At 33.8% G+C, this 9420-nt stretch overlaps 1 long non-coding RNA gene across 1 annotated transcript in view; it reads right to left on the bottom strand.

Moving 5' to 3' along the window:
• LOC116229141 (uncharacterized) overlaps positions 1 to 9129 on the bottom strand; it is a 99717-nt gene extending 90588 nt beyond the window's left edge. Inside the window, exons 1-2 of the long non-coding RNA XR_016466834.1 lie at positions 8338 to 9129; positions 220 to 293 (exon numbers count right to left, since the gene is read on the bottom strand). This is a non-coding gene — a long non-coding RNA (uncharacterized LOC116229141). The remainder of the gene's footprint in view (positions 1 to 219; positions 294 to 8337) is intronic.
• Positions 9130 to 9420: the final 291 nt, after the last annotated feature.

Here is a 9420-nt window from a genome sequence, read left to right on the forward strand (position 1 = left end):
AAGGAAAGAACTGACTAGTTTTGTCTGCATGCCCTAAATCCTCAGAGAGAGCAGCTGTAAGAGCTGACTCAGTCCAAAAGTGTAAAAGATAACTAAAACATCCATGACACTGATAACACATTGAAGAGCAGAATATACGTGAAAGACAGCCACTGAGAGAAGAGCAGACACACCACCCTCTTAATATTAAAACCTTAATAATTAAAAAAAAGCACATACCTCTACAGAAGCTTATGGTGTACTGGTACTGCTGCTGTGTACAATCCAGTGGGGCTGGGCATGCATTCCTGTACCTGAAGTCAGAGAATTGAGACCCCTCAGTTCATAAATTCAGAACTGCCATTTACACATAAAGGAAACATAACACTCTCACTTTTCCATTATAGATTTCCTGAGGTATAAGCAAATTTGAAGCTAAGGGAAAAGTTGAAGGAAAGTAGAATATCTATGGGAACATACCAGTTACAAAGGTAAAGCTTTTAGATAGACAATTAACTTTTTCTTCAAGTGGCTATACTTATTCAACTGTCATTTTCTCTTGATCAATAAATGACTGTGGTAAGAAATAAGTCCACGCTAGAAAACATACCCAGAAAAAGAGTCATTCAAAATGGTTTGTACAATGTCTGTGCAGAAGCCTACATTACCTTCTTGTGTGCATCAGTGAGTGAAATTGGTTAAAATACTTGAACGTGCTGTGACTATATTCAGCACTGGTATCTTTGACAGTTCATAACATTGCACTCTGCTGCATACCTGGGATATGTAAGTTTGAACATTTTTGGTGCAAATTATAGAACTCGATAGTCTCTCAAAATAAGCAAATTCTGAATAGCTGAATTCAAAACCAACTAAAGATAATGGCCACTATGACAACTGAGCTGTGTATATTTTCTGTGGTTTTTAGGGTCTTCATTTCCAAGTTAATGGAAAACTTTTAAGGATGAAACACAGCACATGCACAAGTGGGTCAAGACGTCTGATGTGAAAACTTCCAAATAAATATTCTATATATTTCAGTCTTAAAATCATACAAAGAGATTAAGAAAGACAACACAATGCATGAAACACATTGCAAAGTTCAAATTATTTTAGAAATTTTGTGAAAGAGTGTAAAAATGAAGGATACTGCCTTCTAAAGGACAAAAGGCTCTAAGAAATTGCAAGTGCACACACAGCAAATACTGGGAGGATCCCAAATCTTACAAAGAAAACTATAGCTATCATGAGCAGGAATTTAAAAGTTAAAAACATACACTTCTACATATTTAAATTTTCTTTGTAGACTTCTTCCTGGTATTCAAATTGAGCATTTATTGAGCACGGTCTGTCTAGGTGAGAAATGCATACTAAAGGAATTTTACTATGTACAACTGGAAAAGGTTAGAGTGTGAAACTAATACTTTGCCTTCAGTCAAAAAAAAATCACCCTACTTGAAGGATATGTGAAGGAAACTGTAAGCAAATTTGAGCAACCACAGGAACTAAGCATAGCTGTCAACAGATAGTCTAGACTATATTCAGGTTACCAGAATCAAAGACGCTTTAACAATATTTTTGAGAAATCTCAAAAACTAGAGAATTGTAAAGAATGCACACATCAGCACACGTGACTTTGTAATCAAAAAGGCATCCTGAAGAAAACAGATACTAATCAATCTCCTTCCAATGTAGACTGATACTCAATACTACTACTCCTGAAAATAATGAACACTAACTGGTTCAGGCAATTACCATTTATGCCTCCTGGAAAAGGTTGCCACAACTGCAAGCATGCTAGAAATACTTAACTTCAATACTGACATGGTGATCTGAAGATGTATGAATAAATTCCATTGCATTAATATCATTGTATACAGAAAAGCATTTGAAAATTTGGAAAACTCTTTTTTGCTTATGTAGAATACTGCTATGTTATCACACATAACATTTGTTAATTAGTAAATAATTAGTAGGATAATGTTAGGAAATTCTGAAGTGTAAGGACAATTGTTAGGAATTCTGAAAAACTGTTAAGATTAGAGTAGCATAAAACTAACACATCCTCAAATACGCATTAATATGAGAAAACATAGGTACAACACAATGTACAGTTCTGATGCATGCTTTGAAACTTAAATCTTCCCTTGACACCTGTTTTGTAGGGTCTCGAGCAGGGAACTCTCTGAACTTTGTACTGGTGCTCACTGTATATTCTGGGGAGTTCATGCTGCTGCTAGGCAGGACTAAACTATCCTTTGAATCTTTGTGTGATAAAATATGGTTTTATTTATTAGTTTACTATTAAGTCTCTGAGGGTGTGACAGAATAAAAACGTACAGGCCTCAAATAAAAATAATAAGGAAAGCTGTTGCTACTCAGAGTCAATATTCTTTAATAAAAACATCCCAGTTAAAATGGACTAAGATTTTCACAAATAATTCTTTAGCCTTAATGAAGACCAGTATAGTCACACAACTTGCATAACCTGTGACTGAAATTAAAATGATTAATTAACATGACAAACCAATCTATTCCTCATGTGTAAGCAGACATTCCTACTCTTTCCAGATACGTATATCCAAAGCTCTATCATTCATGGTATGTATCACTCTAAAGTAATTATGTGGACCCCTCAAGATGCAAAAATACTATATGCAATGACCAAACATCAAGTTCACTTTTATATTATGATTAAGAATGTCTTGAGACAAAACTTCATACAGTTGCTCTGATATGTAGTCTGTATATCAAATAATCTGTTCATTTAGCAGGTGAAAATTAATGCCAATTCCTCAAAGATAAGAAAGCAACTTGGATGAGGTAACTGAGGTAGGTAACTAAAACTGAGGAGAGCCAGGAAAAATGTAATTCTGTATATTTCTCACTCTGCATTAAGAGCAATCTTCCATGCAGTTCTATTTTTAGGAGTTTAACAGAATTTCTACTTTTTAACGTTTGTATTTGGAAAGGCTTCTCTCCCTCAATAAGCCTTTCTATTATTTACTGTTTAAGAATGATACATTGACTTTTGAGCAGTAACAATTTTTTTCTGCTTCTGAGAGCTTAAAAATAAATTAAATATATAAAAAAAAAGGATATATAAAAGATAGAATTTGATGAAAAAGCAAATCTGTTGATAATATAACTGCATTTAGTTCTGTTCATTCTTTGTACATATAAAAATCTTTTCTTTTTCAGAGAGATCTGAATGAATAGAGTAGCAGAGCATTCTATGTATAAGACACAGAGATGGAGGAAATCAATTGGAAAAAAAGAAATTAAGTTGGCAGCACTGATAGAGAAGTTGTTGGGGAAGAAATTGCATAAATGAAGAAATTAATGACCATTGTTGTGCCTTCTACCAGCAGCATACTTAAAAAATTCATTTACAACCGCCTTTTGAGCACAGGCAACAGTATTGTCACATCCTTCTGCAACTGCAAGATAAACTCCAAAGCAAAGCTGGATAAAAAAGTACAAGGCAAAACAGTGATAATATTGGTAAGAAGTATATAACACAGAATTAGCTCAAACTGCTTTTTGAGGATTCTGTACGTCCACTCTCAAAGGGTCACTGTCCTCTCAGACAGCAGTAACTCCAAATTGTTGGCTATAGATCTTACTACTTGCCACAGAAAGAAAAAGCTACATTGTGATTTTCTAAGATGACAAACTACAAGCACCTCAGAAACAAAACATGAGACAAAATAGCAAGACTTTTTTTTTTTTTTTTTTTTTTTTTTTTTGTCCTAGTGTATGTCTTTCTTTTTCAGAGTAAAAAGGCTTCCAGGGAGACTTTCAAGGGAGATCAACATGAAGTAATATTGCAGTGAAAAGCTAGACTCGTTCACTATATAGAAGAGCAGAGCACATACATTTACAAGATGCACCTAATCAGAAAGGAACAGCATGTTCTGGAACCAATATCTATCCAGCATGATTGAATAATGTCTTAAATTAGTTCTGACAGGGCAGTCCAGAAAGACCAAGACCTCCAGTCAATCTCACGTCAAGCCAACCATTACTTTGGTCACATCCTCCTCATCTTCTGAGGTTTCTAGACTCTTCAAGAGATTTCATCCCTTCCTATTAGATATGTATGTCTGCAAAGGCATATCATTTTTTCCTCCACAGAACATTGCTGCAAAACATCTTGAGACTGAAAAGAGGGAGGAGTAAGCTCTAGCCAGTCCAACAAAGGATGATAAAAGCCCATTATTACATTTGTTCTTACACTGATTGTCCTACCACACAATTTTAAAAGCATAAAAATGAAGGTTATACCTTCATGTTTACTCCCGAAACTCTCACTAACCCAATCAGCAGTGGCATAAGTGAACCTAATTCAGTTCATTCTGAAATACATTTAGCATATGCTTGGTCAGTTGCTAAGATACAAAAGCTGGAATAAGAGTAAACGAAGCATACAGATAATTTCTTAAACCGTGTTGTTTCAGAATCAAACATAGAAATATACTAACAATAACAAATGTCACCAGCATGTCAGAAGGTACTAAGAATACATCCTTAATCTGACGTCTGATATTTGGGCTAGCAGTTTGCTTTGGTTTAAAAATTTCTTTTCATACACATGACAGTAATCAATATAAACACCTAAACAAAATATTAATGTAACAGAAATTGAAGCACTACAAAATCAAATTCAAAAGAAAAAATACAAGTACAAAGGACAAAAAAATTACATATCCATCAATCCTTAAACTATTATGTAAAGATTCATTAATTCTAGTCTTTGCACAATATCTTGTTAAGCTCATGTTGAAAATGGTCAAGTAACTGAATAACTGAAATACAGTAACAAAACTCATTTTCAGAAATGTTAGTGTACAATGCACTCCATCCAAGGCAGGAAGAAATACTGTTTGGCAGTTTAAGCCCATAAATCTGAATTTATTCCTTCAGTACAACAATTTCATTCTCAAGTGAAATCAAATCAAGTTTTAAAGATGTTACAAAGAGACCACAGATTTAAAATTATAAATTCATCACATCATTCTCCAGCACTAAGTTGAAGCAGTGAGACAACAGGTCAGTTTCTCTCCAGCATCTTGGCTGGACATAACAGATGTCAGATTCCTTCCATTTGTGGAGAATTAAGTCCTGGTTTTTGGTCACCTTCCACACCTCCAGGCTGCAAGTTGGGAAAGACTTCAGCAAACACACTTGGCTTCTTTCAGAGACAGATCTTTTGTAGACAGCTGAAATGGACAGTAGTCTCCACATTCAATGCATTCTTGCAGACAAGTATCTAATATTCTTATGGTTCTACTTCTAGTCAAGTAATTGAGAATTGTGCAGCTCTATTATAGAAGAATAAATGACAAAGAAAAAGCAGGAAGCCTAAGACAAAGCTAAAATAAGGGATTTTAAGACTGAAGAAAATGATCTGATTCTTACAGTTCTGTAAAAGACTGCATTCAGATTATGTCCCTTATCATTTGTCTACACTGCAAGTGTTACTGTATTAGAAGTGCTAGACAAATAAAAAAATAAATGGTTCAGGAATGCTATGTGAAGACATCCTTCATATGGTCAAGAAATTTGCCATGGTACGAGTAGCAAGTATTCTCTTCTGATTCAAATGCATTTTGCAAATAAATAAAACCACTAAAACAAAAAAATGGAAGAAATAAAAAACGAAATCTTCACACTTGCTGTCCCCTTGCTTTTCTGGTCAAGTAGCAATCACTAAGCATTAGCAAAAGAATTCAAATACACTAAGCAAAAAGTTTTGATAAAGGTTCATTCAGAACTATAGAGATCAGGCTCGGATGCAAGTAGTCAGCAGGGTTAATGGAAAAGCATAAAGATGTCATAGCCTTCAAGAAATAACAATCTAGAAGGTTCTATTAGAATGCTGACACTGGCAGATGTCTAGAATAATTAGAGGAAATGGGTTAATAGATTTATTCAATAAAACTTAGGATAGTTGGGACTTTATCTCACCATGGTCAATAAAACACTTCATAAATAAAGTAATATTAAAAAATATACATATTTTTCATCTATTAAAAATGTGAAAAATCATGCAAACAGGAAAGTAAAACTTGTATGTGTCAGTAATTATATAACAACGAACTGTCTGGGCCAGCAGTCTCTCTTTAGGAGTCACCCTAAGAGCATGGAGACAATTTTAAGAAACTGTAAAAGATATTTTGGTGCAAATACTTGGCACACCTTTGAATAATCCAAACTTGTTTCAACTGAAGTGGCAACAGGATTCTATCAGCAAGTAAGTTACGTCAAAGGAAATAAACATGCAAAACAAAGGTTCCACTGAACAGCAAACAGCATCAGCAGCATTAGGCACTTGTACAAAGTACCACCAGTAGTAAAGACCTTTTCAATGTAACCACATTGTGGCAGGGATTCTTCCTCTCGTACTGCTGGAAGACCTCTGCCTCATGTACTTTGATTCTGAAATAATCTTGTAAACAATGAATGCAACCAGTAATGCAGGCAGACACTACCAATTCTTTGCAGGCTTGGTAATTTTATACTGCCCTCTTACTTCTCTCTTGTAATGTCATATTTCATACCTTTAGAAATGAACAGAATACTAAGAAGTCTAGCCCAACTTGTTTGTGATTAACTTTTATACATGATTTTTTTTTTTTGCTTCAGCCTTGCTCCATACAAACCTGCAATACATAATGTGGCCCTTGACATAAGTCTGCAGCCTTTGAAAAGAATTCTAGTGTTGGCTTCAGCAAATGGAATTTTAGTGAGTTTTAAATGTAATTTTAATTCAACACAATATGTAAACCAAATAAAACTTAAGTCCTTTAAGAGCGTTCCAGCTGGAATTCATCAAGCAACAAATAAGTAATATAGTAACAACCAGTGACCAGAACATAACCAGCATGATGTTTATAAACAAGACTAAGACTTGTACTAGGCAAAATCAAAAAAAGGGACCGCAAATTACATATTTATGGCAAGGATCTGCTGGCAGAGATCATTAATCTCTGAAAGATTTATATGTATCCTGTGGCTTTATAAAATTGATCCAGCAACTTAGAAGTATAAAATATCTAGTCGTATTAGACTTATTCCCACCTCACAATCTACACAAAGGCTTTTCACCTGGACTCTTCAAACATTTGAGAGATTACATTGCAAAGAATCCTATGAACTGAAAAAATAAAAGTTCAATTCACTGTTTTGAAAAAGATCTAAATTGTAGGTGCTACTCCATTGGCATGAAGGAAAATCATCCTCCCTTTAGCAAGGAGTATTTGTAATGAGAATTTTCTATTTTACATATTATTATGATTTTACCTCAGAAGCTGATACTTACATCTTTTAACTGCAAACTAAAGAAACAAAAACCTATCGTGAAAACAAAACATGTTTCAGTTTTGGAGGAAGCTTTCAGATTACAAATATCTCTCCATAAAAGAAGGATGATCAGTTCTCTTTTCTGAAAAATCAGTAAAGAAGATAAATCTTTTTGATAATCACAAGTTTCCATGAAGTCCAGTGGTAGAGGGGTAGACAAAACATTTCTCTGAAGAAAAATACTTAAAAATTTTGAAATAAAACATCATCCTTCATGAACAAATCCATAATACTCTGCATGTTGGTAGAGGAAATTTGGGAGTTCCATGCAAGTGACTGCGGGCTGGGGTGAAAATAGAGAACAGAATTCAGGTTGGTGTAATTGCAGCAGTGAACTAACTACGATCCCAGGCTACAAGGTGCAACACAGTCATGGAAGACTAGTTAACTCAATGGCAGAATATATTTCTTAGCTCAGCTCGTGAGAATTAGAATATTTTTTATACAGGGAATATATTTACCTAGAAAATAAGTTATTACAAAGAATGTAACAATTATAAATTAACAAAGAAGGAAACAGCATTGTTTCTGGATTGTTTTTTCTTTATGAATACAACACACACTCACACATGTACAAATGCTTCTTAAAGAGAAAAAATTTAATTAAATATCTTGCTTGAGAGACTATAAGGACTTGGTAGTTTGGTATGGGGCAAAAGTCATTGCAGAGCTACAAAGTGAATGAAACAAACAATGTGTGTAAATGCCTGCTTGCAAGCATTCTGGATAGTACCTTAATGAGTTTAAAACTTCCAAAAACTCAGCATTCTTTCAGGTATGTATGACAATTTTTTATTCCTGTTATTTCATTTTTTGGTTAGCTACAATAAAAATTTGGAGGTCTCATCTTCATTTAACCATAGATCCCTCTTGTCTATACTATCTTGATTTCCCTGTAACTGAGAATCACTTTTTACATCCCAAGGTCCCAGGAGTCTAAGACATATCTGAGTCGTAGTCTTTAGGAAAACATCTCTAGAGACAGATACATACAGCAAACAGCCTACTGCTATGATGCTTCCTCTGAGACGCACTGCGCTGTAAGCAATAGAGAATCATATGATCCAATGGAATAAGGTCAGAGCATTTACATTAAAACATGTCTTAATTATTAACAAGAATTCTATAATTTCATATGATTTAACCATCATTTTCATCAAAGACAATAAGAATTATTTATTAGGTACTTGGAAAATGTAAGAACACACAAGCACCTTGCCAATATTTTGTCAACTTTACAGTTAAGTTAAGCAATAGCCAAATTATATGGATATTTACTCCATAGCATCAGTGTTTTCAGTTCTATGGTTATTACATCAGAAGATACATTCCTGTTGATACATTCCTGAACAGATTCCTGTTCATCTTAAACATACTGTTATTTCTCCTTTTTAGTGATATTTTCTATCAACTTACCTGACTACAGAGGATTTATACTATTTCTGTGTCACTCAAAAAATGAGCTTGGAACTATGATGTCTGAAGGTGTAAATAAAGAGCTTCAAAAATAAAACATTTTCAAAATCTAAAATATCAAATAGATAATGTAATACTTGTGTGGAAATAGTTAAAAATTATGTTTCCCCAAAACAAAATGCATTGACTTAATCACTGAGGAAGAAATATTTTTTACTTTGAATATTTTCAAGATGAAAAATAATAATAGTACTAATAGCTTTACACGGACCATAGAAATTTAACAAAAAGTTGTATATTAGCTTTCCTTTGTGCCTCCAAAATATCACAAGTTTGGCTTACACTGGTGGAACATTTGTCAAAATCACTTAGATGATAATCTAACACCAAACAGCTTTCTCAGTTCTTTTAAAAAATGCAGAAATACTAGTTAACTCAAATCAGCTTTAGTCACAAATATTCATCAACTACAGCATTTCTTGCCCACTCTTTTATTCATTTGCCTTTATTCTTCAATTATTCATTTAAAATATTTGGTATCTATTCTATTTTTTACCGAGATCTCCATTTAACACTAGTAGCAGGTAACTTATCTTTTTTCTCCACAGCAGTTTTGATTTTGTTGTTCTTTTTCAAGAGACAATAGCTTTTCACTTGAGG

Source organism: Phasianus colchicus, chromosome 5 (genome assembly GCF_987193195.1).
Source record: "Phasianus colchicus chromosome 5, bPhaCol1.hap1.1, whole genome shotgun sequence".
NCBI lineage: Eukaryota > Metazoa > Chordata > Aves > Galliformes > Phasianidae > Phasianus > Phasianus colchicus.